Source organism: Coffea arabica, chromosome 4c (genome assembly GCF_036785885.1).
Source record: "Coffea arabica cultivar ET-39 chromosome 4c, Coffea Arabica ET-39 HiFi, whole genome shotgun sequence".
In the NCBI taxonomy this organism is placed as follows: domain Eukaryota; kingdom Viridiplantae; phylum Streptophyta; class Magnoliopsida; order Gentianales; family Rubiaceae; genus Coffea; species Coffea arabica.
Window position 1 is genome coordinate 49,988,376 of NC_092316.1, and position 14,933 is coordinate 50,003,308.

Sequence of the window (14,933 nt, forward strand, 5' to 3'; positions counted from 1 at the left end):
TATGTCTATTTTAATCAGGTTATGGGTGTAGCCATCTGATAGGATGAAGCCAGGGACAACAATACGTATTTGTGGGGCTAAATCAAGATCATTTTTGTTATTGTCACTTCAATCGCAGGAGGAGATCAATTTAGAATAAAAGATTTGAAATTAACAAAAGACGTTTATTAAGTAAAGAATTAACTTTTTCTATAATGACAACATATACATTAGAGGTTCGGATGCATGATAATTAATTATAAACTGAACTTCAAATTTTCTGCGCATAATATGAATCTGTTTATGCTATGTGCATGAAAATATAACCCGTAAGTATATACCATACAACCATGGTAAAAAAAGAATTATTGAAAACTCCATCATTTGATTGTTTCCTCCTCCTCAGCCCCCCCCCCCCCCCCCCCCGGAGAGTTATTTCAAAAGTAGCCAATCGGTGTTAGTCTCGGGCACTTAACCATTCAAAAGGTTATTGAGTTGAGTATAAGTTATCCTTATTAGCAATAGAACTGTACAAAAACAACACGACCAATTTCAGTCCACACATAATGGCTTCTTCCCCACTCTTGTTTCCTCTCCTTTCATTTTCATCTGTTTCAGATTTTGTTAGCTTTTGAAGAATGTTATCATCAAATCTAAAACTAACTGAAACAGTTCAAGCTTGTGACCCTGCTCACTCAATGCCTTTCTACATACATCATTTTTTCTTTTTCCAAAATTGTCTAGTCTTGTAGTTTTATTTATAACCAATCAAAGCCTCATCTCTCTTGTTCATATGCCATAGATGGAATGTCATACAATTAGTAGTTGAAAGGGGCTCTTAGAATACACAAATGCTGATTGGGAGCCTGACTTTTTTAAGTGCTCATGATCTCCGCTTATATTCTATAAACAGGTCCAACAGGCCGAGTAAAATCCGGAAGAAATCACCAAAAAGCTAGTACAAAAAGGACCTTCATCATTGATGCTTCCCTATTCCTAATTGACGTTTTCATAGTGTAAAAAGAGGGGGGGAGTAAATGGTTATGGTGCATGTCTTATGTCTCTGAACTAGAGCGCACCAATGAATAGGGAAAAATCAACCATTGTCAGGACATTCACAACTCACCAGAATCCTGACTGCTTTTACTACAATAAAAAACGATAACTCATAATTGACATTTTAATATAGTGTGAAAAGATCAAGAAATTAATTCTTTTGATTCCATGGATCCCTTTTCGGAACACAAATCATGATTTATGCCTGACTTTGACTTCAACTTCAAAGTTAGGATACAGAACTATTCACTTACAAGAAGAGATTAGTTATCTTTAAAATTGGATAACTAAGTTGGAATGAACAGCATTTTCCATCAATTTTCATAGCTCGTAACAATCTTGTGACTTATGATTCAAGAGAAGGCAAAAACTGTTTACAATTACAATGGGGAGTTTTATCTTTTCATTATTTTTAGAATGTATTTACTGTTCTGAACTGACATTTTGTGGAGAATTGTCATCCTTGCAGATATTACTTAATGTTCTTGCAGATAACAAAGAAGACTCAAAATAGAATACGAAGAATCACGACATAAAAATCCAAAATTGAATAAGAAAATTAACGGTGTATTAATCTTTCCTCATTCTTCTGAGGAGAGCTCCGGAGATTTTTTTGTAGCCTTGAAGGGAAATACATCATTCTTAGTTGTTTCTTGGATTGAAGGCAATCGTCTTTAATTAGGAAGGTGGTATAATGCCTTGTCTAAATAATCTTTTTTTTTTTCCAAATTTTTCTAACAATTTTTCTGTGCACATTCAAAAGGAAACAAGGATAAAGGAAAAGGAATACCAAAGTTGATGCTTAAGAGCTTTTTGCTAACTATAGTAGTTGTTGTGCTTTAGCTCCATAAAGAACAATTTATGCAGAATAACAATTTCACCATGATGAGTACTCTAATGCTTTACAAGTTTTTGGAGCACTAAACACTTTAAGAAATATGGCATTTAAAAAAAAAAAAGGGGGTAAATGTCAAATCTGAATTCTGTGGACTTGCAATTAATCCCTTGTAGCCAAGGTGATGAATCATAACTCATCCAGCATTAAGGATTTAGATTTGTTTAGTAATGAATGCTAACTAGTGCTCTACTTTTGATTAAGTTAAAGGCTGATGGAGACTCAAAAGACATGAATGAGTGATACTTAGCGTATGATTGTAGAAGATAATGAATGACATTTTGCTTCTCACCAACCGTGCTCCAACTTATGAGGTCTAAAAGTCCCAAGGTTCTGCAATCAATCTGATTCATGCCTGATTTACTAGTTGAGTGCAGATTCGATTTACAAAATTTTCTTGATTGAAAATATTCAATTGCGCATCTAAGATTGCTTAAACATGACTATCCCCACACTTTAACGTAATTAGGAAATAGATAAGGAGGGTGATAAAAAAAAAAAATGAAAAAAGTTCAAGGGACATGAAACAAAACATCGAGAAAGGAATTATAAGCGCTGATTGCACACACAAAGTACACAAGGGAATGATCTTATGTTGTTTTTATGGTTTAATCCTTTATCTATTTGATCAGATAATTTGTGCAATATTTTCTTTTGTTGAAGTTTCTATGAAGTAAAAGGAGTAAATTGAGACATGGTCGTAATTAAGGCAGTTAGCTCCAAACATACTTCTTTTTTAAGTCTTATCCCATTCTTTCTTTCAAAAAGATGCATGATTATACGTGTATCATTTTGTTGATACCAAATCTAATGTGAATTATTATTTAAAGGGTCGATGGAACTTTGGAAACGTCAACAAGCTACAAAAATTCCACTTCCTACTTATTCTATAATGACTACAAACAACAAATTGCTAATGACATCTAGCCATGTCTTTGTCTAAATCATCGTTGTCATTTTCGTTGTCATTTTCGAAAATAAAATAAAATAAAATACATCGTCGTCTAGTACATTGTTTGACATGTTACCATGTGTCTTAGAGAAAATCATTGAGTGTGTTTTGATTGAGATAATTTGGAACAAAATAATTTACTTCACAAATTCCAATCATCTTTTTATCTCTTCAATTATTTTTTTATCTCACATACATCACATCACAAAAAATGCTACAGTAATTATCTCAAATAAGTCATCCAAATAAACTCTTATCCAAACGAACTCATTGTTTTGGTCCCTTTTCAATGCATTTTATTTGATTTCATCATCTTAAGGGTATTCTCTCAATTTCAAGCTTCAGTTCTTGTAATATGTCCTCAAAAAGACTACGGGGGTAAAAAGTGTTAAAATTTAAATGCGCTGATTGACTTGAGAAGCATCCAATCCGCATTGTGTTTGTAATTATGACAAATCTCAGGGAGGTAGTCTGTCATTTCTTATGCTATAATTGGGGAATCCAAAACAAAGGGAATTCTAAAGCAAATCCGTTTAATATCGAAGTCAAATCTTATGCGTTTAAAAAGCATACAAGACTTTAAGTTATCACCAAACGACATTGTCAATCTGAGAAGATTTGGTTTGACATGTCTTCCACCAAATTCAAGTAAAAACGTGGAATATGTGTGTGTGTGTGTGTGTTTTTGTTTTTGTTTTTTTTTTGTTTTTGGTTATGAACAAATTTGTGCATCAAGGTGTAAATCTTGATCTATGAAAAAGTGAAGGTGTCAATTTCAATTTAGCCCTCCAAAGTATCAATACAATTCTAAAAGTGAACAAATTCTTGGAGTTTCATTCAAATAAGCCTTTCTATCAATCTTGTTTGGTCATCAATGTTTAACCAAACTTTAGTAGTATACTGAAATCTTATCAATTTTTTTTAAGAAATTTAAAACGATTAACCACCCACCTAAATGAGCTTAATGGGATACAATATATAGTACTGCTATTCTATCACATTTTAAAAATTGAACACAGTAGCAAAACCCTTTTTTTTTTTTACTTACAAATGCGAAGAGTAGTATTTAATCCTTTTTAGCTGCTAAAAGATAATTGTTTAAAGTCCCTAAAAAAATGGTAGACTTCACTTTTACCACTAAAATTAAGTCAAACATTATTGATCACGTATGAATTGGTGAAAGAGCTCCTTCGAACAAAAATTCCAATTGAGAGAGTTCAATTTGGAGTAATTATTCAACTTTTGAAGATTAAATGGATACATCCATCTACTTTGGAAAGCCAACTGAATCTCACTTAAAAGTGAATGACTCAGAACTCGTAGCTTACAAAAAATGCTTTAATGAGTCGAACTTTTAATCAAAGTACTTATTAAGTGCTTAATCATATTGTTTATCTGCATACTTGCACGAGTATTTTTTCTATTTGATAATGTACAATTCCGAATTTTAGAAATGTATTCATCTCTTCATTTAGTTCAAATTTATAATAAAATTGTTAAAGTTATTGTTTTATTTTTTTTTAAAACACAAAGGTTATATATCTTAGAAGCATCGATTTTGAATTTGTCCTAGAAGTGCTTTTACGTCAAATACTTTACTTCCAAATTCAATGTATGATACTAACCAAATACATATAAAGTCCTTTTATCCTCCACAAGCACTTTAGCACTACAGCCTTAAACGGACTCTAAATAGTTAGCTTCTGTGCAAAACCAATTTGAATTCTTTAGACAGTAAACCCACTAAGATTTTTACGCCCACTATTTTCTACAATGACCCAAAGAGCAACTTGCTCATGATATATTAGACTTTTTTTCCATTTATGCTTTTTTAACATTTTTCATTTTGCAGTCCTCCTTTTTTTTGTAAGGAAGTTTTTTGTTCCTTATAAATTAGCTTGTTTCAATTAAGAAATTTCAACTTTTATGTCTAATACCTTTGGTGTGTTAATTTAAGGTTCTTCAATTTTCATAAATGCATTAGCATAAAACCAGAAATTAATCTTCTGTACATCAACGATATAAACATTAGCAGGTTGGATGTATGTACAAGTCTAAAAATTTGAATTTTAAATTCAAATTAAGATCAGTTGTCATGATCCAATTAACTCGACATTTTATACACTGAAAGTGTATAAAAATGTGAAAAAAAAATTTTGATACCTATATAAAAAAAAATATATATATATATATGTGTGAAGGGAGGAATTTATTCCTAATCAGACAAATACAGAGCACATTTGGCTTTCATATTGAAACCAATATAAAATTTTATGTATAATTGCCTTTTAAACAACCAAGATTTTCTCGAGAAAATTTCCTCTCGCCCTTCTCGAACAACAAAGGACCTTGTATATAACCCATAAGATTTTGTAAATTAAAAATCTAAACAAGTAAATTACCAAAACTTTATCAATATAAGAATTTCTAAATATATAATAGGAAACTTTAACTTAAAGAGTTACGTTGAATTATGCCAATAATACCTTCCTTAAGCCAAACTTTTCATGTACAAGCCCCTGACCATAATGCCATTGAAATATTTACACTTCCAAATCTTTGCTATGCTATAATGTAACTAAATATTTCAATTTTGGGTAAATTTTTTATATATACTAATAGTATATACACTAGCAAGTTAAATACATGTTACAACTGTGAAATTTGATATTGAAATTGAAATTGAAATTGAAATGATGTAGCACACATCCAAACAATATTCATAAGCAATAGTATTAGAAGACTCTCTTTTTTATCTCTACCATATAAGTAAAAAACAACATTCACGAAGAATATGTTTCTTTGATCATTGTCCAACACAAATGGGGTAAAAAACAAAAAAGTCCCCTGTGATAAACCTAATACACAGAAAAACCCCCCATGATTTTAAAATATACAACATGACCCCTCATGCTTTGAATTAAATTGTAAAGGTGACGGAATCCGTTAAACTTAACGGAAATGAACAAAATGACCAAAATGCCCTGATATAATAAAGCAAAAGGCAACTCAAAAAAATCATTTGTTTTATTCTCTAAATAGAGAGAATTGAGCGTTAAGGGGTAGAATAGGTATATTTGATAAAAATTAGGTATAAAATTTTTTTTTAAGTTCCAATAAGTCATTTCCATTAAAATTTAACGGATTCCGTCACCTTTACAATTTAGTTCAAAGCATGAGGTGCCGTGTTCTATATTTTGAAACTATAAGGGGTTTTTCTGTGTATTAGGCTTATTACAGGGGGCTTTTTTGTTTTTTACCCAACACAAATGCAATAATCTCGAGATGATCCCTTTGTACTAAAGCTAAATTCCATGCCCAAATTCCCAACAATCTAGCACCCGAAGTCCAAGGTTAAAGAAAATTCTCATGCAAATTCAGGGTTAAAGAAAATTCTCATGTAAATTCGGTTTATAGAGCATATAACCTCGTCAAGCTTGGATTTGTAGGCTTATAGCATCACAATAAAAACTTTCATATTAATCTTTTGATAGTAACAACATGAAATCTTTTGATTTTTTATACTAACTGGTTTGAATGTACGAGAATTTAAGCCCTATCTGATAATCCAATTCAACATTTAAAATTAATAGATTCAAATCTTAACATGTTCGAATGCGTTTGATAATCAAAAAATAAAACATCTGAATTAATTAACTGACACCAAATTTTCTATGCAAAACTTATTCTAAAAGATAAGTGATAAACTATTCACTTATCATTTAGGTCTGGAATGGGGTTGCAGTGCTTTTGATAAAAAAGTATTTTTGGGTGCTAAAAACACTTTTGATGTGTTTGGTGAATTTCACTCATAAAATTAGGAGTGGAGTTTTTAGTGTTAAAAGCATTTTTAGCAAAAGTTAAAATTTGATGCTTTTAGAATAACTTTTGTTTAAAAAAAATAAAATATTAAATTTAATCACTTTATCCTATATTATAAACTAAATAAAAAGAAAAATGTATTTAAAAAAATTAAAAATCACAGATTATGCAAAACAATAAGTACTTATTGAATTATATATCCAAACAATATATTTAAAAGTACTTAAATACTTAATAAGTGCTTTTATTAAAACTACATTAGATGAAGTACATTTCAATAAACTACCGCAATCCCAAACGGGTCTCAATGTGATATATACTCAAATAATTTAATGAATTTAGACTTTAAATTTTTAATTTTATCAAATGCATCGCACCCTCAGTCTACCTTAAAAGTTAGGCTGTTAAAAAAGCCTTTGTAATCGTCCCACAGATTTTTCCAAGGTTGAAAGAGGTTTTACTTCGAGAGCAAATTAGGGCCCTCATATCTCCACAAAGTGCTTTTCAGAGTCATACGGGAGAAGACAAATAGAATCTTACCTTATCACTCTCTTAGTGGTGTTACTGAAGGCCCAAATGCATGTCAATCAATACCATGACTACCCGTCTTTTAGCTTAGGCGACATAGGTTCCTTTTGTTGGTTTTGCTTATGGGCTCAGGGCCCAGGTTAAAGGCGTCCCGTTCTAACGTTACGCGCCTTTGAGAGGACCCGACACCCACCCGACATTGACACAACCTTTTTATAAGTAGTTTCTCTGAAGGAACCAAAATACAGCCTATACAAGGTTACTGTTTACTCAAAAATAGATTAGAAAATCATTCTTCATAATTTTGACACGTGTATGAGGCCTTATCAATATCCTCGCTTTTGCCCCTATTATAGGTGTAATTCAATACTGATGTCATAAAATATAAGTGGAAAAAAAAGTTTTCTAAAAGTTCTTTAGGATGATGTTGAATTATTGCAGTCAAATTTGAAAATCTATGGGCCAAAGCTGAGGCTCTTGGTCTGTCCACTGAAATTACAATTGCATACCGCAGTTTACGTCAGATCCGCCTTGTAGTCTTAGATTGTATTTGATAATTTAATTGAACAATTAATTTAATGGGTTTAGACATTAATATGTTCAGATGCGTTTGATAAAAAAAATAATATATTTTAAATAATTAAGTAGTTCTGAATTACTTAGGCAAAATTTATTTAAAATAATAAGTGATAAACTGTTCACTGATCATTCAACATATGCTATGACCAAATGTTAAAGTTTCAGTACTTAACAATTCAACAATTTAACAGATTCATATTTCAGTTTTGAAACTTCAGTTTTATCAAAATCAGATGCACCCATATAGAAGTAAAAAGTGCCCCACTCAAAAAAATTTCTATCTATATAGGAACTTTGTTTTCAATTGTTTTTAAGAAATATCATTGGCTTGGACATAAGTCTATTAAGGGTATACATAGAGGTCAATGAAACATTTAATTGGTCATTGCTCTATTACCCGTTGGAATTCTAGCTTGTAACTTACTTTCTCTTAGTTCTAGCCAAAACATGATAAAGTAAGCGAAATTTGGACGTACGATTTAGTTTAACTCGAAAGAAATAAGAGTCTCCTTACCAGATTACGTATAACAAAGATTCGGAAATAGGGGTCGGTTTGGCAAAGGAGTTTTTTACCTAGTTTTTCTCCAACAAATTTTTTAACAATTATAACTATAATAATCTCAAAAAACTTCTTAAAATGTTTAAAACACACACTTTAAAATACCCAAAAATATACAAAAAAATTTTCCTTCTTTCATTTCTTTTTCTTCCTCCCCCACCTCAACCCACCACCACTGCCCACCTCTTTTTTTTTTTCTTCCCTCTCCCTCTCCTTATGCTTCTCCTTCTCTCTCTCTCTCTCTTTCCTCCTTCCTCCTTCCCTTTTACCCCTTTCCTCCTCCCTCCTTTTCTCTCCTTAACACACCACCCTCCCCCTCATCAGTTGCGTGATTTGGTCGTGGTCACGCGACCAAATCGTGCAAGGGGAGGAGGAGGGTGGCGGGGAAGGAAGAGGGGAAGGGGGAGCAGCCACGGATTTAAGGGGGGGCTGGTGGGGGCTTAAGCCCCCCCCTGCAGGTCTAGTCCTGAGGTTGGTTCCAGTGAAATTTGATGCCAGACTTTAAGCTGGACTTTAGGCCGGACTTCTGTCTGATCTTTTGCGATTGCTTGGCGCAGGTTTAGTTTATCTAGGATTTTTTTTCTTGTGTTTTTATTTCCTTTACAGTGTAGGACTGTTTAGCCTATAAATATGTATATCAAGGTTTTTTTTTTTTATATATAATTAGTCTTTATCAATTATTATACCAAACTTGGTTGGTTTTTATCAATTGTTGAGAGTTTTTTTCTCATTTTTTTTGAATCTTTAATTTGTGCCTTAGGGTTTGATCGTGAATCAACCCTTCTCGTTTCTCGGAAGTTAGCACGAAATTGCTTAGTTGCATAGCATGTCTTGATCCAAAAAGTTCTTTCTCTCAATTCAATGTGCAGAAACTACTCCGTCTTGCTAATTTATATCCTGAAGACTTCTCAAGTAACGATTATTTATATCTTGAGTCTCAACTTCGAAATTATATTTATAATGTGCAACGCGATCCTCAATTTTCAGAAGTTGGAGATTTGGGAAGTCTTGCTCAACAAATGGTTAAAACTGGTAAAAATACAGTTTTTCCATTGGTTTATCGTCTGATCCAGTTGGCATTAGTTCTACCAGTTGCGACTGCTTCTGTTGAAAGAGTATTTTCTGCAATGAATATTGTCAAGACTGATTTGCGCAACAAAATGGGAGACGAGTGGATGAATGACTGTCTGGTTGTATACATCGAGAAGGATATTTTTGCAACAATTGAAAATGAGCAAATATTGCAGCGTTTTCAACGGATGAAGACTCGCAGAATGCAATTGCCTCCTCTTCGTTATTCGAGTGCAACAATTACCAATACTTCAAGTGTTAATCAATAACAAAATTTTGGGTATGTATAATTATATGTTTTTATTATTTTTATAATTATTGATTCTAAATTTTACTTATTAAATATATTTATTTCGTCACAAAAAAAAAATTTTTAATACACTTCAGCCCCCCCAAAAATAAATTTCTGGCTCCGTCCCTGAGGGGGAGAGAGGTGGCAGGGGAGAGGGGAGGGACGGAGGAGAGGGAAAAGGGAGAAGGAAGGACGAGAGGGAGAGGGAGAGGGAGAGGAGGGGGAGAAAGGAAAAACAAATAAATTATGCTACTGGTCAGCAGTGGAGGTTTCGGCATTGGCGGCCGGCGAGTGGTGAGGCGAGAGACAAGATGAGGAGAGGAAAGAAAAGGAAAAAGAAAGAAAGAAAAAGAAAAGAAAAAAGAAAAAAAGTTTTACATCTTAATTTTTTTTTTTTTTACAAATTCTACAATAAATTATAGTAAAGTTTTATATAAACACCAAAAAAGTTCATTTGCCAAGCAAGTACCTTTTAGAGACACTTTGCACCTTTATGATATAGTTTTGAATTTAGTAGATTTCTCGCACTTGTACTCCATGCTATATATGAAAATGGGATAGTCTTAATATAGCAAGATAATATATAAAAAGTCTCGGGGCCTTGTTTTCTCTGCTGTTTTAGATTTTACAAAATTTGATTATGAAACATGATTATAAAGAATAATGAAAATCAGTAAAAACTATTCTCTAATTGATTATGAATTTTAGTTTCTTTATTATTAAAAGGAATCTATAATCTAATTATCCAAAATCAGATTGTATAATTATTTAAAATAATAGAACAAGAGCCAACCCTCGCACACTTTGCTACATATGAAAAAGAGTACTCAACCATGAAGGTACTCCATGGCCATGAGGTGGTTACGGTTCGATTTTTTGCCAAACCGTCAGAACGGGGTTGGGCCACAATTTTGTCCAATGAGTTGAGTACCCAAGCCATCAATACCTATAATTAGTGTTTTTTTTTTTTGTGGTAGAAAATCCATTAGGTCCTTTTACTTTCAATTCCATATATAAGCAATGTCTCCGAAAATGCCAGATTTTTTTTTTTGGACCCAAAACATGCCCCGACTCGAGCCACTTTGAACCCGAGCCAACACACCAAACCGGAGGAATATGCCACGGCCACACACGACGCACTCCGGGCGAAAAATACCAGATTGTTGACAAAGTATTAGTAGTATGCTGGCTTTCAGGAAAAGCATTAGTATTAGGCCTTCATTTCAAACCCCCCAAAAAAAATAAAACACAAGAAAGAAAAAAGAGAGATGAAATCATCAAACTAACTAATAAACTTCTCATGCCAAAGGCAAAAGTTCTCAAGGAAAGAGTAATAATTATTGCTAAGTAACATAGTTAACGTGTAAATGACATATGCTACCCATAGGAACTAGAAAAGATCAAGGCCAATCTTCCCACAAGAAAGCGGTCTTCAAGAATCCTTGGTGTAACAGCTGCAAGAACCAATTAGAAATGGAAGAAAGAGGGTACTTTCAATGACTGTTTCAAGAAAGGAACTAAAGATGGAAAGAATATTGGTTCACATGACCAAAGGATACATCCCTTTCCTGCTATACATGTGCCATAAATAAGCAACATATTTCTAAAGCATCTGAACTTTATATCAGATCAGAATGCCAAACCAACATGATAATTGACAATTATAGTGACAGCACAACACCTGCATAATACAACAGCAAGCACAACACAATAATCCATAAACTGTAAGTATCAGTCTGAGTTCCTAAGGAATTAGAAAGTCCCCATCATATGGATAAACGATACCGTACCGTGTTCTTGAATGATCTTATCAGCAAAGTACCAGAAAATAGACAAACAATTTAGCCGAAGAAAACCTGGAAAAAAAAGAGCATAAATTCATACAAGAAAGCAGGCAGTTTTAACTGCAAATTATGCAAAATAAAGCTATCAAAAGCACTCAACTGGAGCAATATGAACATGGCAAATTGAGAAAATTTTCTTTTCCTTTTTTCTTTTTTTTTTACCGTCATCTATTAGCTTAATTTTCCGGGCCAACCATTGATAGCCATAAACTTTGCAAATAGGTACTGAAACAATCAACGTTGTGCAGACACAGAAAGAACTTGACAGAATAAGTACAATGCAATAAAATATTGTGAATAAATATGAATAAAGGCAACTGAAAGATTTGGCAAAAATGGTATTGCAGTAATCATTGACCATCTCAGAAGCCATAATGGATTATAGATCTGATTTAGACACAATCAGGTGCTGAAGCCACATGGACAAAAACCTTGCCTGCCACAAAAGATAGTGTTGAGTTAGATACATCAACTGTATGCATAAGTTTATCCAAAAACATAAGAGTAAGGGCTCACTTGCATATTGGTAGTCCTTGACATAACCACACCCAAAAATCTTGAATAAAATCAGGTCTTGACCCATCAAATAAAGTTACTGTCAACTTCGAATCCCACTCAATTTTCAGTAAAGAGCATGGTAGAGTGCAATCATGTTCTTATTAGTAAGAGAGAAATCAACTTTTTCATTGGCATCGAAAAGTTAAGGTTACAAAAGCACAAATTTAGAGAAGAGCATGAATGGTGAGGCAAAGTTAAGGGATTCTGCCCAAGCCATGAGTATTACCAAACTCATAAAGATCATCAAGAAAAATAAGAACAGTAAGATTACAGAAGACGACAAGCACCACAGGTGAATACAATGAAAAAAAGGCACACACGTACACTTTCCAATTGGATAAAGGCAGTTCAATGTATTCAAGCATATTAAGGGTTTGCTTTGCAAAGGTTAATAGAACCCTGTCCATGCAGAGTATAAATGTTCTAGATGGGTGATAGCTAGAGGACTATGCACCTGCCTAGAACTTATCACAAGGTGCCAGGCTCTATTTAGCACAGGATAAGGCTAAAATTTCATCGCATTAAAGCAAAACATGCTATGAGAATCCATGGGACATTAATACCATGGATTCTTTCAAGTGATGGGAAATAGGCCAATAAAAGCTTCACAACAATCAGTTCAGCTGTTGAACCCCCAAAAGTGCTTCATCAGTGCAGTTTGAAGTCCTTCTCTTATAGTTCTTTTCATCAAATTCACGCGTTCTTTCAGATAATCTACAACTTTCACGTCAGATGCAATCCCACAGGAAAGGGCCTAGAAGACAAAGTTGATGAAATCACAATCACAAGCATGGATTAACTATTCTACAAATTAACAATACTAATTGTACCACCATGCTTAAATTTTAGCAAAACTCCCAACTTAGACAAGTTGCAGGACCTCCAAAGTAAGAATGCAAGCAATCTCCTTGAAATCATATCTAATACTGGTGAATTTTAGATGTGTCAAGGATTGAATTTGACTTGGAAGCCTCAGGGGAATATCTTCGTTACCTGCAGCCAGATACTACTTGGAAGTAGTAGTAGACGACCATTAAAAGATATAAAATCAGTTAGCAATTGCTGACAAAAGACATGCCCAAGTTCAACAGTTACTTGGGTTAGAGTAGGATGATATCTAATTCCATGTAATTTAAAGACACAAGAAAAAAGAGACATAGTAGTAGTAAAATTGAACACCTTGAGAGAAGGTCCATCCAGAAGAAGATACGTAAGTTTGGCTCCAGCAGCCAAGCTTTTTCAAAGGAACATTGGTATTCTTATCGTGTCTAAGATTTTGAATTCCTGATAACATTGTGTATTGATATGGACATCTGCTAACATTTTGCACATAGTATAATAGTTCGAATCAATATTACAATTCCTAAAATGAACCAATCTTTCAAGTGATGGACCACGTGATCTGAAGCAACACAAAGACCCTGGCAGCCTCTCAAGAAGTCCAGCACGACAAGATGATTAGATATAGCAGCAATCATTGGTTAATCTACTATCTTTTTACAATAGCCAAGGTTTAATTTATAAAGATGGATGTCAAATTTAACAATTCGAGCAGCAGTTGATTATTGTTCTGTTTCTAAACAATGCATGCAAATTTGTGCCATAAAAAAAAAAAAAAGTGGGATTGCAAATGGGGCCAAGAAACACTAGAATTTAATAATGCAGAAAAGATTTTAACAACAAAAGATATACATTGACTTGGAATTTGAGGTTTCTACTGCAAAGAAGCAACAAAAGCAGATGGGGAAGCAATTACCTGTTGATTCTTCTAGTTCTCTAATTATTGAATAACAGTTGCAGCTGTAAAGCTCTCAAGGGCTATAGGCAGTTGAACGCAGCGACCTCCCAACTGTGGCCTTCTCTGAAAATCCCAACCATCAAAAAGGTATAAAATTCAGCAAAAAAATCAGAAAAATTTCACTGTTAAGTGTTGCAGAAAAAAGTTTTAGCTTCATAGGAGGAAGAGACGAAGAAGAAGGAGACGGCCCAATTAGTCCTTCAGCCCAACAACCAAAATATCTATTCACTTCGTGAGTCGGATGCAGACTCGTTTTTTACTGAATTTGGGCTACTGGGTCCAGGATTCAAGCCCAAATACTTGTTTTAGACTTTTGAGCACATCATTGTCTATTAAAAAACACACCTAAATTCCTTGCTTGATATGGGCTGTGGGGTCGAGGTCTTTGTCTATATTTCTTGTTTTCTTCCTCATTTGAAAGGAAATATATATATATATATATTGACTTGTGACGGTGATACGAGTTAAAACATGTGGTTTTCGAACGTATCTTGACTTGTGACGGTGATCCAAGCTAAGATTACTTGACCTTTTCTTGATAAAAAGCAAAACGATAACGATAACCCTGTGAGAAAAGAATTTATTTTTTGGGCTTGTACATTCATGTATTTTCATTCCTAGTAGGCTAGAAGAAAATACGTACTATTATTATATTAGACAATCTTGCACTTTTCGCCCAAGAGAACTTAAGCCATAAAGCACAAGCAATTTCACATTTAGGCTACTTTCATGACTTGGTCCATCAAGATTAGAATAGCACGTAAGGATATTGGTGGTCCATGAGGCATTGTATTGTTTTATTCTTCTCCTTCAATATTCTTGTAAGGTTGAAGTTTTCTTAATTAGGGAAAAGTTATCAACATAAATCAATATGGTGGTCATGTCGAACAAAAGCAAATTTTGTAACTAAGAGTTGAAAATTGTTTCGGGCTATATGCTTAGATTTTGACACTCAATATCGCCAATTTAGCACCCCAATTATTCTGGTTATATAAAAGAA

General features: G+C 33.4%; 2 long non-coding RNA genes across 2 annotated transcripts; one reads left to right on the forward strand and one right to left on the reverse strand.

Annotated features, from left to right (window-relative positions):
* The first annotated feature begins 8,345 nt into the window (after nt 1-8,345).
* On the forward strand, nt 8,346-10,342 carry LOC113738407 (uncharacterized). The gene is made up of 2 exons (XR_003460142.2): nt 8,346-8,927; nt 9,358-10,342. It is a non-coding gene; the product is annotated as an uncharacterized lncRNA (long non-coding RNA).
* Nucleotides 10,343-10,989: 647 nt separating this feature from the next.
* On the reverse strand, nt 10,990-13,606 carry LOC113741969 (uncharacterized). Its single transcript, XR_011813222.1, has 2 exons — nt 11,524-13,606; nt 10,990-11,414 (listed from the first exon to the last, which is right to left on the reverse strand). It is a non-coding gene; the product is annotated as an uncharacterized lncRNA (long non-coding RNA).
* Between the last annotated feature and the right edge of the window lie 1,327 nt (nt 13,607-14,933).